The sequence below is a fragment of the Eptatretus burgeri genome, chromosome 18, assembly GCF_056783735.1.
Source record: "Eptatretus burgeri isolate ZD-2024b chromosome 18, Ebu_testis_v1, whole genome shotgun sequence".
Classification (NCBI taxonomy): domain Eukaryota; kingdom Metazoa; phylum Chordata; class Myxini; order Myxiniformes; family Myxinidae; genus Eptatretus; species Eptatretus burgeri.
Genome location: NC_140978.1, coordinates 13,883,031 through 13,903,682, shown reverse-complemented (window position 1 = coordinate 13,903,682; position 20,652 = coordinate 13,883,031).

Genomic DNA, 20,652 nt, shown 5'->3' with positions numbered 1-20,652 from the left:
AGAAGTAGTTTGTTCATATTGGCAGTAGTAGGTGAGTGTGAGGGGAGGGTGTGGGTTATGATGGATCGTCCTTGCGTCCGCGTGTCCACGGGTAGGAGACATCTTTTCACCATTGTTCGAAGTTCTTCGCGGCTAATTTTTTATGGGACTTTTTCAACAATGAGCTATAGCTTGTTTTTACGATTTAGGTCTATTAATAATGGGTTGGACAAATGCACAATGAACTAATAATGTGCATAGAGCGCTTTGATTACTTATAGATACGATATACCAACGAATAATTATCGTGAAGCCGGCGTTCACAAACTATGCCCAACGATAGCCTAACTTGTCCATATCGTGCAGCAGTTTATCTTTGCCGGTGACGTGGGGTTTGCTATTCATAGGCTGCCACTCAACGATTTAAATGGCTGCATCTCCACTACTGAAAGTAGACGCTTGCGCTCAACAATTGGATTTTTTTTACACTCAACGACTTTTAAACGGTACCACTCAGCTATTTTCATTGTTTACAATGAACGATTTAAATTGCTGTCACTCGCCTTTGTTTTTTGACGCTAGGGTTTGGAAATTTGAAGCGTTTCTTCTGAACGTGTTAAAACGCTCAAACTCGACTATTTTAAATAGACGCTGCCGATGGACAATTGGAATCATAGCCAAGCTAGACATCGAAGTGTGAACATCCTCGTCATGCCGAATAAAAGTTTGAAGAATGCTGCAAATAAGTGTCCTGGCCGTGGCCGTAGACGCTGACGCAAGGAAGATCCATTATACCGACGTCTTTCAGCCTATGAGTAACTTAAAAGTAACGTCTGTCGATGTGTTGCAACGATTGCGTAACGTGCCAACAACACGTTAATCATAGGTTGGAAATAAGTTTCGGGTACGCTAAACATTACCTCAGCGTGTCTCAACTTATGATTAACTTACAAGTAGCATGTGTTGACATCTGTCAAAGATCGCAGACCGTGCATACAACTTGTGGCCAGCGTAACAGAACGTGTGAGTCCGGCATACGTCGTGAAATTTGAAGCATGAAAAAATGTGAGGACAACCAAAAAGTACAACGTTTAAAGCCAACGTACAACGACGTATGGCAGTGTTTTTCAGAGTGCTCTCAATGTTATCAAAACTTACCCATAACGTATTCAACGTGTGCCAGCGTTTTAGAAAGAAAAATCAAAAATCGGCATACGTTGGCTAAAACGTCAAGGTGTGACCGGGCCTTTAGTACTGTCACTCAATGGTGAAGAATCACTTGAAAAATTATAGTTTCTGGATATTCACTAAAATCTAATCAATTCGGTCTTGTCACACACTCAAACTCTCCACCAACTGTCGTCTGAATCGGTCCACAACCTTTTGAGATATCCTGAAAAAAAACAGACAGGGTTGAAAAGTTAACCTCCGTCCACCTCCCCATCAATCCCCCCTCGATCTGCTCCAGGATGTGTCATAATGATAACCGATTTGAATCAAAAAACGTGCTATATTTTGCTCTTGTCGGTATGGCTTCACAGCAAGTTGACCCAGGTTATACATGTTCACTCAACAAGAAAAACAGTAGAGATGCAAACTGCAATCATAACACACACACACACACACACACACACACACACACACACACACACACACACACACACACACACACACACACACACACACACACACACACATATATATATATATGCATAAATGGAGGGAATAGCCAATCAGCTATCACTTTTGATAAGCAATAAGACAATCAGCTTTCACTCTTGATCAGGGTAAGCACTTTTGCTGTTTCGAACCCTTCCCAGAGTTCCTCCACAACTAAAAAGATATTCACACATAGTACACACATCAGAATCCCAATGCTATACATCCTTCAGCTACCAGAATGTACTCATCGCTTATTGGCAAATCATCAGCGATAGCAGAGACAGCAATGCATACCAATGAGGCTCCGAAGCATGTACTACGTGCAAACGTCAAAAGCAGTCAATATATAAAAACAAGAAGTCACCCACCTCTCTCACCTGTGAATCGAAGGAATAGCCAATGAGCTCTCATCTCATATTGTTGCGAATCTGGAAGCAATGAGCACTCAACATATAGGTCCTATAGAACAGTTATATCGGTAAGTATGTGTTTTTAGTTAGGGTCCCCATCCCTCATTTAAGGGGTGAATAAATGTACATGTGCTGTGAGTTACTTTGATAGTCAGGGTTTTCTTTTATTTTTACACCACCAACGCCAATTACAACAACATCAGCATCACCCTCACCTTCACCTCGTTCTGGCTGACACCATGGTGGGTGGAGTTCAAGGAGGGGCCTCGCGGCGGTCCTCGACCAATCAGCATGCTTCGAGTGAGGTGGCTGCCGCTCAGCCAATCAGACCCCGCAGCGGTGAGAAAGGTGGTCCGCGTGACGTCACCACGCCCCCGGGCCAATCGACAGACTTGCCGCTCGTTTTCGACAGTGACAGGGTGACGAACGATTCTGCACACCAAAACCGTCCAGTGAGGGAGAGCGGGGAGGGCGGAGGTGTCCCCTCCCCCACCTGGGACAGGGTGAATAAGTTGGTGGCGTGATCGGACCTGGAAAAGATCTTGAGAGATCCTTCCTCCACAAGGACCGAAAGGGTTGTGCGCCGTGTCTCTGTCGGTGAACAAGGAGAGAGAAACTGGGGACACGAGTGGTGATCGCGTTCACCTGGCACGAGTGGTGATCACGTTCACCTGACAAGAGTGGTGATCACGTTCGCCTGACGCGGGTAGTGATCACGTTCACCTGGCACGAGTGGTGATCATGTTCGCCTGACATAGGTGGTGATCACGTTCGCCTGACACGAGCGGTTGTCGTGTTCGCATCACATGCGAAAGGTCTGAGTTCCGCCACCCCGCAAGCTCAACGTACCCGCATGAGGCGGACAGGTCCGAGGCAGGCTCTGGTCTTCACCTCGCCATTCCCTCTGAGCTGGAGGCCTCAATAAAGGTTGTGGTCACCGGTTCTTGGGTGTACGTGTGTGTGTGTGTGTGTGTATTTGTGGCACCAGTCTATTAAGTAGAACTGCATTAGTGCTTGTACATAAATTGCTATTCCTTCAGTATTCGGTTAACTCTGCCTTCTTGAGTGCTCCCCTGCCCTATTATAAATAAATACATTTCTTAAATGTATCAGTTTGTTGCTGTGTTTCTTCCATTGGCTTAGTGCGATGTGTGTAGGTGAATTATAAAGGCTATTGCCGCTGTAAATGTACGATTGGACCGACGGAACTTCGGCAACCATCCGCTCGGGTTGCGCACAGGTCGGGCACGCTAACGGCTCGACTCGTACGAGGGCCGTCAAGGGTGAATTTCCCCGGTAGTTTGGACGACGTGGGTATTTTGGTAAATTGAAATTGACAATCGACCCTACCCCACGTGGTCGACCTATTGGCGATCTTCGGTCTGATAAGGGACCCGTCGGCTCCGGAGTTGTCCGGAATGATGACCTATAAATTCCGGGTGTTCGGTGGAGTCGACTCTGCAGATCCATCTCGCGGTCGTGCTCGTCGCCGATACCTGGCCCACAACAATATCACCTCATCACATCCTGCATGCAAACAAACAGACAAACAAACAAACAAAAAGACGTCGTGCAGAGCACGATACTTGCTTGATCCATAAAACAAATTTGATGTCAAAAATAATTGGTGGTTGAATTCAATGACCAAATGTATGACTCCTCTTCAAAGTTCAAGTGAATCAGATGAAAATTGACAATTTTAGAAATACGGCCTATGTTAACCTTTTGGCCAATGTGGACCTCCAAAATAAATGGTGGTTGAATTCATTGACATAAAATATAAATCCTCTTCAAATTTCAAGTCAATCGGATGAAAAATGAGGAATTTAGAAATCCCACCTAAGTTGTTGATCTTTGGCCTGTGTTTACCTTTTGGTCGATGCTGACCTCAAAAATAATTGGCTGGTTGAGTTCAGTGACCTGAAATATAAATCCTCTTCAAATTTTAAGTTAATCGGATGAAAATTGAGGATTTTAGAAATACCACCTTTGTTGTTGACCTTGGGCCTATGTTGACCTTTTGGCCGATGTAGACCACCAAAATAATTGGATGGTTGAATTCATTGACATGAAATATAAATCCTCTTCAAATTTCAAGTCAATCGGATGAAAATTGAGGATTTTAGAAATCTCACCAAAGTTGTTGACATTTGGCCTATGTTGACCTTTTAACCTTTTGACCTCAAAAACAATAGTCCTCTTCCTTATGCCAAACTCTACCATGCGCCAAACTCCACCAAGTTTCGTGAAGATCGGTTGAAAATCGTGACCTGAAGGCAAAAACAGTCACAGAATAACAAAATCGACTCACCAATATATTGAAAAAATCTTCGCTTTTGCAAGTAACAAGAAGAAGACATCGTGCAGAGCATGTAATGATACTTGCAAAATCCACCCCCCTCTCCAAAGGTTGCCATGGATACATGAAATTATCCATTTCCTTGAGATTCAAATTCACAATCTTAATCAAAGTTCAGGTTAATCAGATGAAAATTGATTATTTTTCAGATTGAAATTGATGATTTTAGAAGTTTGACCTTGAGTTGACCTATGACCTTCTGTCCTCAAAAATAGTTGCTTTCCCAATTCAGTAATGTACTATGCAATTTCTGTAAAAAAATTCAAGTCAACTGGATGAAAATTGACTATTTCAAAATTTGACTTCAAGGTGATCTTTGACCTGAAACTCAATCGGCTTCTCAGTTCAGACTACCTCTGCAACTGAGTAAAGTTTTATGAAGATTAGTTTAGAATTGTGACCTGTAGGCGATAAACCGACAGACAGACAGACAGGCAGACACAACAAGGCGGCAGGCGACATGGGTTGTCGCTAGACTAAGACGAATTTGAAATATGAAGATAAGAGAACACATCAGATGGCATTTTTGCCGTTCCTTGTTCCATATAAGAACATGACGAGCAACTGTCCATTCATCATTTGTGTTCGATTCCCTAACCGTATGTTTAGGATTAGTTCCAATTAAAATAAAATTTTATAAAGAAGGGCATATCATTTGTATGAGAATCGAACAATGGGGATATAATATGATTGATTTATGGTATAATAACCGTATGTTAGGGAATCCCAACGTGAACGTTGGGGTGAAAGCATATAGTAATATAATTGCATACTAGTGATAGTTTTTGACGGATCGGGCTGAAATTTTTTGACAAAGAGGTTGATTATAGTGCGCATAAAATCGCGGAAGCTGATTTTTTCGAAAAAAAAAAATTCGGATTTTTTCAAAAATTTCAGTCCCGTTGCTAGGCAACGGTGGCGTCCATAGCAACGGTGCTCAAAAGCATACACCTAGATCCTGGTATGAACCTACCTGTCAAGTTTCATCAAAATCGGTTGACTCCTCTGGCCTCCAGAGCTGTCCATTACATACAAACAGACAGACATACAGACAAATGGAAAACCTGAGAATAAGGGAAGTCGAGCGACAACCCAATAATATTATTATGAACTTAGAAGATAATAATGGGAACGGTTCTCATTGGGTTTGTATTTTTAAGTCAAGACAAATATTATTTTGATAGTTATAGTCTTCCACCACCTGTTGAAGTAATAAAATTCTTACAGAATGGTGTTTATCAAACATTTTAAGTCCAAGAATTAAATTCCAAGTGTTGTGGTCGATTATGTTTGTATGTGTTATTTCAACTCAACAAAAATAATTTTTTTAATGAGATTATTTTTAATCTAATATAAATGACTAATGTTGGTAAAGATGGTTCTATCTTTGGTGTATCCCAAGAACTGGATATTGATTTATCAAATTATTACACAAAGGCACAGGCTGAATGACAGAATTATAGTATAGCAAAAAAAATTTACATGAAAAATGCTTATAAATTAATAAATTATCCAAGCCCGACTGACACGAATGACTTGGTGAGATTAAGTGATATATCACAATATATATATATATATATATATATATATATATATATATATATATATATATATATATATATATATATATATATATCCTGAAATAAAACGGCCATGTATTCCAATGATACAGAAGTGTTGATTTTATTTCCGGGTCATACAGAATTCACAGTTCCAATTAAAATAAAATTTTATAAAGAAGGGCATATCATTTGTATGAGAATCGAACAATGGGGATATAATATGATTGATTTATCATATAATTGGTCATTTAAAATTAACCACGAAGACCTGGAACAATTAAATCAGTCTCATAAGGAAGAATATTATCCACTTGGTGCCGAGAATGAGTTTTGTGGAAGCACGATTAGCAAACAACAAATAAAAGAATTCAATAAGGGTAAAATCAATAAAGGTTTTGCCATAGTTTATATCATGAAAACACAAAGAACAGGATTATATATAATAAGTAAGAGAATACAAACTGATTTAACTATGGGAAGATGGGGAGGTATTTCCTGTCATTATATTAATCTGTCATATATTTCTGATACATAAATGACAGCAAGAAGGCTTCAAGAAAATTATCATTTCTGTGTCCAAGCATACTTTCAAGCAAAGGGTATTCGGTATTTTAATAAATATGTTCTGCAACATAAGAATGAGGTATTTTCAATAAAAGATTGGCTTTATACTGACGATAATAAACCAACAACTTTGGATTTAACTAAAATGTTAAATAATGAAGGAATTATGAAGAGCGAGAAGGAAGAGAGGGAGAGGGAGGAAAGAGAGAGAATAAATAAATATAAAAATATGAAAACCAGTGAGATTATAAAAAGATCAAAGGTATTCCAGAAAATAAATCAATCTTAACATACCGAGGAGGAAAATAAAGAATTGGCAAGTCTGTTACAAATATATGCGTCAAGACTATTAACATCGGTTTCAGGGAGAAGATTTCAGGTAAGTATGTGTTTTTTTTTTCAGGTTTTCAGGGAGAAGATTTAAATGAGAAAGTAGAGATAAAGGAGAGAAAGAAGGAAAAGATTATATTACTGATGATGTTGGTGTAATTGACTTGGATTAAAGTTTTACATTTTTTTTCTTTAAAAAATGGAGGGGAGAGTGAAGACTTTTCAAAGGATTCTTTATGTTTTAAAAATTAAGATTCAAATGTGCATGTTGGAAACGAAAAAGATTTTCGCACTCTGGAGGAATTTTTCACATAAACAAATGAGTTATTGTCTAAAATGTAAAAAGAAAACTAAGAGTAAAAATATCTCGTATGTTAAAAGTAAAAATATTAGGGTTATACAAAAAGGTACATGTTCGGTGTGTGGCTCAAAAAAGAGTGAATTCATCACCAAACACAAACGATGGGGAGATATGCAAAAGTTTTTATCAGGAAGTAAGTTTACAACAACTGGAATACCAGGGGAATTGCATCTATCAGGGAATTCTTTCTGTGGTCCAGGCACAAACTTAGATAAAAGATTAGATGAGGCAGACAATTCTAAACCATGGAGCAAACCTATCAATAGGGTTGATGAAGTGGGCATGAGGCACGATATTGATTATGGAAATAGCACAACGTTGGAAGAAAAACATGAAGCCGATAGAGAAATGTTGTATAATTTGTCTTTGATACAAAATCCAACCTTGAGAGAAAAAGTTGATCAGTTCATCGTGAAGAAGATGATAAGTGCTAAATTGAAGCTTGGGCTGGGAATTCAAAAAACGTGTAGGCTCCAATGATGTCATTAAGATTGAAGGGCAATTAGCTGATGAATTACATAAACCAATAATCACAAAGTTTCATAGAAGGAAGGTTTATTCCAAGGAAGTTGATGACATCTGGTCCGCTGATTTAATTTAACTCAATAATGATTAGGGGTACAAGTATGCTTTAACAGTTATTGATTTGAGGAGTAGATATGTGTGGGTTGTCCCTTTGAAAAATAAAAACAGGTAATACTCTTATGTTAGCTTTCCAACAGATATTCAATAAAAGCAAGAGAAAACCTCAAAAATTGTGGACTGATGAGGCACAGAGTTCTACAACAAAACATTTATGAATTTTCTTAAAAATAACAACAATACATTATACAACACCTTTAATGAAGGAAAAGCAGTTGTGATTGAGCGTTTTAATCGCACTTTAAAAGAGAGACTATATAAAAAAAAATTCACTCAACTCGGTTCTCAATAATGGTTATCTTTAATTCAGGACATTGTGGATAAGTACAACGACACGATTCATACCTCAACGAAAACTAAGCCATCAGAAACATTTATAAAATTAGAATATGAAAAAGAGATTAATGTCAGAAAGCCTAAGTTCAAAGTTGGTGATATAGTAAGAATATATAGATGGAAATCTCATTTTGAAAAAGGTTACACCAAGCGATGGACAAATGAACTTTATAAAATTGTTGATGTCGTTGGTACAGTTCCTTGGACTTACAAATTATATGATTTAAAGGGGGAAGGGATTTTGGGTTCATTTTATTCACAGGAATTACAAAAGACAAATATAAATTGAAAATTTTGTTTGACTCCACCCCTTTTTGACTCCACCCACACAAGCCCCACCCACATAAGCCCCACCTACAAAAGCCACATCCACACAAGCACCATCCACACAAGCCCCACCCACGCAAGCCACATCCACACAAGCCCCACCTACACAAGCCCCACCCACCCACACAAGCCCCACCCAAATAAGCCCCACCCACACAAGCCCAACCCACACAAACCCAACCCACACACACCCCCCCCACCCACCCAAACCCCACCCACACAAACTCCACCCACAAAAGCCACATCCACACAAGCCCAACCCACACGAGCCCCACCCACACAATCCCCCCCCCCCTGTGCACCCCCACCTTTGACCCACCACCCTCCTCATCCCTTCCCCACACACATGGGGAGGGGAGTGGAGAGGGATGAGGAGGCTGGTGGGTCATTGGGGGAGCGCACCCCTCCCCAACCCTAACCCTCCCCCAACACCCCCTCCCCCCACCTTTAAATCTCCTTTATTCTTTTCTTGTAATTCAAAATCAGATAATTATAAGGAAAGCACATATAATAAAACAAGATTACAAACATTGAACAAAATCTTCTTTCGCAGCAGTCTGATGGTTTGTGATTTTGAAACTCGGTCAACATATTCTGTTCAAAACAAAGAGGGAAGAACAATTAGGGTATATAAAGATGATTATATTATATTGATAAAATAATAAATATAACATTTACCTCTGGAAGATTGAGTGTCGTGTCAGATTCCTCCAGAAGATTAAGTTGTGTCTTTGGTTCATCCAGACAGGTGTTTAAACTGAAAAAAAAATAAGAATAATAAAGAGTCAACACTCAAGAGAGATATAGACAGAGATAGAGACAGAGGGAGAGAGACAAAGACAGAGACAAAGACACACAGACACAGACACACACACAGATGCACACACACACATACACATGTAAACACACACACACACACACACACACACACACACACACACACACACACACACACATACACACATAAACACATATGCACACAGACACACACAGACACACACAAACACGCACACACACACACGCACACACACGCACGCACACACATAGACATACAGCGACACACACAGACACACACACACACACACGTGCACACACAATACACACACAGACACACACACAGAAACACACACACAGAAACACGTGCACACACAATACACACACACAGACACACACACAGACACACACACAGACACACACAAACATACACACATGCACACACACACACACACACACATGCACACACACACACACACGGGATAATTTCTCACCTTTGACGCGACTCATTCAAGGTCAGAGGAAGTGAGAGGACTTCTTTCCAGCCAACAAAAATATCATTCAGTTCTCTTCTGAACGATTGAATGTCTTTCAGAAAGTCATTCATATTTTGCCATTCCTTGTGAAATGCAAAGGCCTGATGTTCCAAATCAGTTATCAATGATGTTCTTATTGGGGACAACCTGTAAGAAAAAGACATACAATAATTATTGGTTGTATAGTGATTTAATTCTGTATAAAACAACAAATAATGAATGGGTTCAAGGATCTCACCTCTCATCTTGTGAAAACGATTGATCTGCAAGGTCGGAGTTCACTTCTAAATAATTTCTCTTCACTCCATTCTCTGAATAAGACTCAAAATTCTCTGAATAAGACTGAATAAGAACGAAGTTCGCTTTATTAATAAATAGCCTCCTGTTGATGACATCATGGGAGATTACACAACAATGGGTTTTTCAGGGTGTGTCTCACATCTGAAATGAGTCGCATTTTTGCTTTGGTTCTCAAGCAGTCTGACTCCTTTTAACACGAAAATGAAACAGCTTGCTTTGAATGATTTTGAGAAAAACTTACGTAAAATAACACATAATGTTGAATTTGGAAAGACCATGAAAAATAAGAACATTAAGAGAAGTTTATCATTACATTTCTGCTCAATAAAAGATAATTAAACCAAGAACCAAGTTCCAAGTTATTCTTTGTGAATATATTCGATGGAAATGAATGTTATAAGAAAATTAAGTTATTCACTAAGGCAGAACATGGGCAAATATTCGGTGGTTCGCTCTTTGAGTTGAATGAAAATATGAAAGGACTGTGATCAGTAAGTCTCAATCTTTCATAGTCTCAATTTTCATTTGCTTGTATGGGAGGGGGAGGAAATGAGTCTCAATTTTACATTTGCTTGTATGGGAGGGAAGGGGATAGGTGGGGAGAAAATGAGTCTCCTATTTTGGGCTTTTGGGGATTGGGTCAGAAAGGTTTTCCCTTTTCGCCCATTCATTTGAATGGGTGTCCCAGAAACCCCATTATCCTCTACTATGATGCTATATATCGTTTTTGGCCCTTTCTCTCAATGGTGAAGAATCACTTTTTAAATTAAATAATTCTTGTATGCGGATCTGGATCAAACCAAAATCGAAGCCATTCATCCTTTCAACACACCCAACCTGTCCACCAAGTTTTCTCCGAATCCGTCCACAACTTTTTGGAGGTATCCTGATGTATATCGGTTTACCCCGATCTCTCAATGGTGAAGAATCACTTAAAAAATTAATCAGATTCGGATTTTCACCAAAATTGATTCAATTCTTCCTTGTCACACCCAACATGTCCATCAAGTTTCATCCAAATTAGTCCACAACTTTTTAAGACCGTGATTTCTCTCATTTTTGGCCCCCATCTCTCAATGGTGAAGAATCATTTTAAAAATTCCATTAGAGGGATCCTGATCCGGATCTTCAAAATCTAATCAGTTCGTCCTTGTCACACACTGAACCTGTCCACAAAATTTCATCCGGATCTGTCTGCAACTTTTTGAGACATCCTGTACACAGACAAACAGACAGAAAGGGGTGAAAGCATAACCTCCTTCACCTTTTGTGGTGAAGGCAACTCGGGAGTTCATACAACAACATACCCCACACTGTGTTTAGCTATATACTTCCATTTTAATAAAATAATGATTTTAACACACTGACTGGCGACTTCTAGTATATTCCTAGTGCTGGATGTACCAGATTCTGCCATTACGAGTATTCTCCTTGAGAATATTACACTATTGTATTGTAAACAGAAAAGGCTGCTGATGTGGATTTTTTAAACCCACCTTGTTGTGATCGTTGTCCTCCTGAAGGATTCTAACTGGTCGATTGTGGAATCCTATTTGACTTCAGACAGAGTTTAACGTTTGTCCGATTTGATTATAAAACCCTACAAAAACCCTATCGACACTGATAAAACTGATGTCAACACAAGTCATTCCTTGTGAAACAATTTATTTCCTAATTATACACCATACACTTCTCACCCTTGTACAATGAACTTAAGAATCCCCATTTGATTGCAATATTATTTGGTTCTATTTCTTCTTCTTCCTCTTTCGGCTTGCTCCCGCTAGGGGTCGCCACAGCGGACCAACTGTCTCCATTTTGCTCTATCCTCCACATCTTCCATTGACACTCCAACCACCCGCATGTCCACCCTCACCGCATCCATGAACCTCTTCTTTGGCCTTCCTCTTCTCCTCCTGCCTGGCGGCTCCATCTTCAACATCCTTCTCCCGATATACTCCGTTTCCCTCCTGTGCACATGTCCAAACCATCGCAATCTCGCCTCTCTCACTTTGTCTCCAAACCGTCCTACCTGCGCTGTCCCTCTAATACACTCATTTCTTATCCTATCCATCCTCGTCACTCCCAACGAGAATCGCAGCATCTTTAACTCTGCCACCTCCAGCTCTGCTTCCTGTCTTTTGTTAGCGCCACCGCCTCCAAACCATACAACATAGCTGGTCTCACTACCGTCTTGTATACTTTCCCCTTCACTCTTGCAGCTACCCTTCTGTCACAAATCACTCCTGCAACTCTTCTCCACCCACTCCATCCTGCCTGCACTCTCTTTTTCACTTCTCTCCCACACTCTCCGTTACTTTGGACAGTTGATCCCAAGTATTTAAACCAATCCACCTTCCCCACCTCAACTCCTTGCAACCGCACCATACCACCACCCTCCCTCTCATTTACGCACATGTACTCCGTCTTTCTCCTACTGACTAACATTCCCCTTCTCTCCAGTGCGTACCTCCACCTCTCAAGGCTCGATTCAGCCTGCTCCCTACTCTCCCTACAGATCATGATGTCATCCGCGAACATCATGGTCCATGGAGACTCCAGTCTGATCTCGTCCGTCAACCTGTCCATCACCATTGCAAACAGGAAAGGGCTCAGAGTCGATCCTTGGTGCAATCCCACTTTAACCTTAAACCGGTCCGTCATTCCTACCGCACACCTCACCGCTGTCACACTGTCCTCATACATATCCTGCACGATCCTCACATACTTCTCCACCACTCCCGACTTCCTCATACAATGCCACAACTCCTCTCTTGGCACCCTATCATAAGCTTTCTCTAAATCCACAAACACACAATGTAACTCTTTCTGGCCTTCCCTATACTTCTCCATCAACATTCTCAAAGCAAACATCGCATCAGTGGTGCTCTTTCCTGGCATAAACCCATATTGCTGCTCACAGATCGTCACCTCTCCTCTCAACCGAGCTTCCACTACTCTTTCCCACAACTTCATGGTGTGGCTTAACAACTTTATCCCTCTGTAATTTCCACAGCTCTGCACATCACCCTTATTCTTGAAAATCGGAATCAGTACACTTAATCTCCACTCCTCCGGCATCCTCTCACTTTCCAAGACTTTATTAAACAATCTGGTTAACAACCCCACTGCCATCTCTCCTAAGCACTTCCATGCCTCCACTGGTATTCCATCTGGGCCAACCGCCTTTCCACTTTTCATCTTCTTCATAGCAGTCCTCACTTCATCCTTACTGATCCACCCCACTTCCAGATTCACTATCTCCACCTCTTCCAACCTTCTCTCTCTCTCATTTTCTTCATTCATCAGCTCCTCAAAGTACTCCATCCACCTTCTCAACACACTCTCCTCGCTCGTCAGCACATTCCCATTTGCGTCCTTTATCACCCGAACCTGCAGCACATCCTTCCCAGCTCGGTCCCTCTGTCTTGCCAATCGGTACAAATCCTTTTCCCCTTCTTTTGTATCCAACTTCTCATACAGCTCGTCATATGCCTTTTCCTTGGCCTTAGCCACCTCTCTTTTTGCTTTTCGACGCCACTCCTTGTACTCCTGCCGACTTTCTTCATCTCTCTGACTATCCCATTATTTGGTTCTATTTCATTTATTCTTATTTTAGTTAACAGTTAGACCAACCCGATTCAATTCACTTCTACATTACATCAGAGAGTTTTATTCTAACTTGGTACTTGGTCAGTTCCAAGGAGTACGAGCCACTGAGAAACTATACTTCCTCACGTGCTCGTACTAAGAAAATGTGTCTTTCAAAACATTTTATACTTCCATGAGAGAGAGGTTGGGGGATATTCACCCAGACTGTAGACGTGTCCTTTAGACAAAAAGTCACTTCGTACATTTTCTAAGCAAAGGTTCATTTATCAGCTCGGTCACTCTGCTCCAGAACTACACATTTCTTATCATTTAGGGCAAAAGTCTTTTGGCCAGAAATGACAGCCAATTCAATTTGCAGCATAAAAGTTACATTTCTGAAACTCCATTTGTTACAATTTAAAATACATTAATATAAATTTTTCCCCCACACTCCCCCGTTTTTTTTTTTTAAGGAAAATTTGAATAATTTTTCTTACACATGATTACCATGTCCCATTCCTGAAGGAGAAAAGATTTCCATTATTCAAGTTCAATCAACAATGGCAGCGAGTGCTCATATCAGAAAATGAGTGTGTTTCCATTTAATTTATGGCCTGTTCATCAGCATGTGTCACACATTGGAAACATGCTACCCGAAGTCAGAAGATAAACAGGTCAGGGTGTGGATAGAGTGGCACCCAATGGGAAACACAATCGAAGCACTCCTTGAGCTGAGGAGAAGGTAGATGTGGGCAAGTACAAGTTTGGGCCGGACACTGGGTTGAAGGAGCGCAGTGTGGAACTCCAGGCCTGTCGTACATTGAAGTGACCACAGCAAGTTCATGATGTATTTGCAGAGCGGCAATCGAGAGTGTGGCTGAGAACATTCCTCCACGCAGGCACCACACAACGCCGACGTTAAGACTTTGCTCAACCTTCTCCTCAGTGGGTTTTTTCTTTCTTTTCCCACATTGCTCCACCTTATCTCCTCAGGAAGGGGAGGGATAATCATGTGTTGAATGCTCAATCACCCAAATCTGGGTTCTCCCATCGTCCAATCTTTGTGTGGAAGTTCTTTCCAAGCTTCATTTAGATGAAATCGTACATTGCTTCAAAGACTGCTTTCAACACTCCGAAACAAACAAAGCATCAATTAAACACCAATCAATAAACGTCATGGGCACATGTAGTTCTACAAGACGAACAAAGATTGTTATGGAAGCATTTAACTTGCATTATATGTCATCAATATTTTAATCCCTTTCCTTGTTATTTCGCAAAACACATTGCTAAAATATACAGAAATCCCAGTTGTACGTATACTCAAAACATCCATCTCATTTACTATTTCCATCGACATTTTAAATCTCTGACATTTCTCCATCTGTCCACTTCTCTCTCACCAAAACAGCAAACATGCTGCCATTTTTCCAATTCACATACACAAACCATCTATCACTTCCTCAAACCTTCTCAATTACGAATCCATTTTCTTTTATCAAAACAAATAAATCATTTTAAACAGTTTTACAAAAATTGTCAAATCACTTGTCAAATATCATTTAAATTGCAGCTCAAGCACTCTGTCTACACATGCAGCTTCACCCTCCACAATCTTTATCCCAGTCTTAGAAAAGCATCTTAAACTTCAGACTAATAAACATCCAAACTCTCTTAAACAACTTTTGGTCAAAACAATAAAATATTTCCTTTTAAAATCCATAAATGAAAAATTAAATCTTCAGCATCTATCCAATTAAATCATGAATTTACCTTGACTGAATCGATCAAAGGGTTACACTGGGTTGTTTGCCATTGCCTTCCCAGCACAAGTTCAGGTAACCTCAACATTCGCAGACGAATAAAACAATATTTCAACGTCCATCCGAGGGAATCATCTATTATCTGTGAATTGCCCCACGTGCTAAACATCATCAAATCATTAAAATCATTCCAAATCACGTTTCTACATTTAAATCACATCTTTTAAGTACAATCGTTACACCTCAGATCAAATCTTCGAAACATTTCTGACACATCCTCAGAGCTTGCCCAGCACTTAAACCTGCCGGGTTGTGTAATTACAAATCATCACAATGCCAGCGAGAGCTCAACTCCCAAGACTTCACGTTCCGAATACAGTATATCCACATTCACAATTGTTATTTCACAATTTATTCAAAATCCCGATGGTTGTAAAATAAAACTTCAACACTTTTTCCTAAATGGACTTCACTTTAAACAGATTCAGTCCAGAGGGTGCGCCACAAACACCAAGGAACGAGGAACAGGAAGTTCTCTCCACATCCAGTGGGAAGAAAAAGGAAAAAACTCTGACAGGCAAAACCCACAATTTAGCATTACTCTGTCATGGCTTCAACGCATACACAAAACAGCATTGCATCTCATAGACTCGCATGTGATCACGTGACAAATACCAATCACATTTCTATCTCATCCTCTTGAATCTGCATATGAATCGAATTTCACACCTAAAGCAAAGGCTCGAACAAAGACTCAGTGTAAAGATAGGCCACCCCCCACAGATCGAGTGGAGGGGGTCTCACACAGTGAAGTTTGCGACCTTCACGTGGAAATGCAACGCAAAGAATGTATAACATGCCATTTCAAACAAACCCACAGCTCAACTCAGCACAAGTTAAAATATCGTCAAAATCCCAACAGAACACGTTTCATTGCAGTGAATATTGGAATCGCACAAGTTTCATTTTTTACTCTCAGTAACACATCGCATCTCAATGCAAATCACCAACCATGCTCCCAGCTGGTTAATCATCTCCTGCACTCCACAAAACGTTTCGTGCAAATCATTGCATTTACACATCCGTAAAACCTCCACACAATATAATATAACAACCTCACTGCCAACAAACTTCCAGTGAGTTCAATGAACAAAAAGTAACTCTTAAAACTCTTACAAACAGGTAACTTACAATGTTTATCTATTTTAACCCTATCTCGGCGTCTCAGCCGTGTCCTCGGCCATCTCTCTCACAGCCGGTCTGTATCAATGCAAACATGTGGCATGTCGCTTCATCATGCCTATTTAATTACGCATCTGGCTCCTCAACGAGCCTCTTCTTGTCATCTGACTCCTCTTCTTCTCCAGCACTTTTCTAAAACAACTACAGTACTTATTGTTTACTTTAAAACGGACTCTCTCCGCCAGATCCTCTTCTTTCTCTCAATAAAATTATCTGACAATGAACTTTTCTTTGTTCGAAATGCGTTACCTGCTGAGAGCGCTCTCCCTTACCTTCGCTCAAGCACTTGTCGTTCCTCCAGGCACTGCCTCCGGCAGATTAAGCACCTCCGGTCACGAGCACCGCACCAACATCGGTTCGAATCCCAGTCACGGCACCAACTGATGTGGATTTTTTAAACCCACCTTGTTGTGATCGTTGTCCTCCTGAAGGATTCTAACTGGTCGATTGTGGAATCCTATTTGACTTCAGACAGAGTTTAACGTTTGTCCGATTTGATTATAAAACCCTACAAAAGCCCTATCGACACTGATAAAACTGATGTCCACACAAGTCCTTCCTTGTGAAACAATTTATTTCCTAATTATACACCATACACTTCTCACCCTTGTACAATGAACTTAAGAATCCCCATTTGATTGCAATATTATTTGGTTCTATTTCATTTATTCTTATTTTAGTTAACAGTTAGACCAACCCGATTCAATTCACTTCTACATTACATCAGAGAGTTTTATTCTAACTTGGTACTTGGTCAGTTCCAAGGAGTACGAGCCACTGAGAAACTATACTTCCTCACGTGCTCGTACTAAGAAAATGTGTCTTTCAAAACATTTTATACTTCCATGAGAGAGAGGTTGGGGGATATTCACCCAGACTGTAGACGTGTCCTTTAGACAAAAAGTCACTTCGTACATTTTCTAAGCAAAGGTTCATTTATCAGCTCGGTCACTCTGCTCCAGAACAACACATTTCTTATCATTTAGGGCAAAAGTCTTTTGGCCAGAAATGACAGCCAATTCAATTTGCAGCATAAAAGTTACATTTCTGAAACTCCATTTGTTACAATTTAAAATACATTAATATAAATTTTTCCCCCACAGCTGCCATGCCAGATAATACAACAAACGATCTGCTAGCAGTTCAGTGAACATAAATCGATGTAATAATCATGATCATCATTATCAGTCTCAACGAGAAGTTTTACGACTTCATCTGCAGTCATACGTGCTATTTTGAAGGGTAATGACCAGCAGAAAAACAGAAAAAAAAACACTTCGTACTCAGCACACGATCTAAAATTAGCAATGACATAATACCAACGCTGATTCAGTGCTAAAAATAGTCCTACCAGATATCTCGTACCTGGCATACGGAAATGAAAATCTTGTCCCACTACCTGCGATGATTTTTCTCATGATGTGGGGCTTCCCCAGCATTTGGATAAAAATTGAACTTAGATTTCTTCATGGAAGAGTAAAATTTGAAAATAAAGTGTATGCACAGGAATAGTTTGCTTGTAAATGGGAATGGTGTATACTGTAAGAGTTTGCAGTTAATGTGTTAAAGATCGTTTCAAAAAATCTGGAAGTTTAGTGCTACTGAAGCAGTAGTATACATGACGTTATACACTGTAATAAGACGACATTGGGTCATGGTTTAGGAGATGGAGGCTTTGGTGATCACCATCGATGTACGTAACCATACATCGGTTTCTTCTTCACCCTCGATACTCTAATATTTTACATGCCAAGCTCTCTAATGCTACATATCAATATATTGCATGATTCTTGGAGGTATTATAAAGGCAATTTGTGTTATACGATGTTTGTATATATAATTCAATTTAAATATAGGTAGAAAGAGGTTTAAAGGTGTATAAATAAATAATAAAAAAGTGCCCACAGCCATTTTCTCCAGCGTCTATTACACCACCCTGTCTAATAAATTATATTAGTTCTTCATGCCTTTTGTGTGTCCCGAATGACATCCTTTAAAACAGTAAGTTTCCTGCTTGAAATGATTTTCAATTTTGTTTGACTGCCAGGCAGGCAGAAAGAGGAAAAATATTATCTCGCTCCTCTCTGCGCATGAGCAATTGGAACAAATTCAGAGATAAGGTATGGTAAAACGAAAGACTTGTCTTTCTATTCATGTTTAAAAGATAAAATTTGATTCAAATAAGTTGTTCTTGGATCATAAACTGATAAGATGGACAGACAGACGGACATGAACCAATTGTTTAACCCCGCTTTTCACTTTGCGTGCATGAGGTAACTAGAACGGCACTCGGTAGAGCGTATACCCCCACCAGGCTAAACAGTTTACGTTTTGTATCCCACTGAGAGGCAGGATCCGGATTCGGATATTCATAAAATTCGAATCAATTCTTCCTTGTTACACACTCACCCTGTCCACCAAGTTTTATCGGAATCCATCCATGGCTTTCTGAACTATCGTGCAATATATCGTTTTTGGCCCGTTCTCTCAATGATGAAGAATTACTTTAAAAATTATACGGTGGTATCCGGATCTGGATCTTCACCAAAATCAGGTAATTTCGTCCTCATCACACATCTAACCTGTCCACCAAATTTCGTCTGAATCCATTCCCAACCTTTTAAGATATCCTGCTCAAACACACACACACACACACACACACACACACACACACACACACACACACACACACACACACACACACACACACACACACACAGTGGTGAAAACATAACCTCCTTCAAACTTCAGTTGTGGAATAAATAGCAGTTGACCAAGCTTCAGAAAAACAGGCAGTGGCACTGTGACCTATGGAGAAGTGACTGAATTTATTGGAGTACTTTGGGTGCTGATGACGCTATCTTGTAAAGTCACTTTTCTCTTAATTCCACAGGGTAAATCAGGAGAAATGTCCCATCCATGGAATGCCACCCCAAAGGGTATATCCATGCTCTATCTGGTAAATGCTGAGCGTCAAGCAAAGAAACAGCACCCAGAATTTTAAAAAATCTTCAGTAAGACTCGGCCACGGTCATAATCGAACCACCAACCTACCAGATCCAGAGTGAACACCAACCACATTGCTACCGAGTCTGTTTATAATGTACTTTACATCCAGCAATGGCTTGTTTCTATCATGGTCAATGGTCATATCTATCTTTTCTATCATAATGTCATAATGGTCTTTCTATCATATCATGGTCATGGTCAATGGCTGGTTTCTATCAACAACAAAAAAAAAAAAATATATATATATATATATATATATATATATATATATATATATATATATATATATATATATATATATATATATATATATATATATATCAGTGGATGTATCAATTAAGCAAGCCATGAAAAAGGAAATAAATGTGATTGTCTGAACCAGCTCTTAGATGCATAGTTCTCTGATAAATATTTGTTTCAGTTTTTCTCGCAAAAGTCGACATAAAAATATTGATTGCCTTAAAGACTAAAAGAGAGCCCGACGCAAGATCCCATTATTTATTTGTGTTGAAAAATGTTTATTTTATGCTGAATCTCGAGTTACACAACTTAATCCGACAAACAATTCCATGCACAGCACTTTTTGGAAGTTTGACATCGTTTATCATTGCTCATTATGTGAAAATCCTATGGCAATGTGTATCGTGGTTTTTGTTGTTGTTCTTTCTTCATACTGCTATTAGCTGCCACAAAGCTGCCTTTTATACTTGTTATATCCTACAACTAACTGCAAGCAACTTTTGGAGAAAAATGTTTTTTTTTCGTAAAAAGTAAAACCAGAAATTACTCGAATCCTTTTCCGCCACATTTTCTGCCGGTTTTATTGCCAAAGCATGTCATTGCTTCACAAGACAAACGTTCAACATTTAATACAGCTTCCAAGTAGACTCTCCCAAATGAAATAC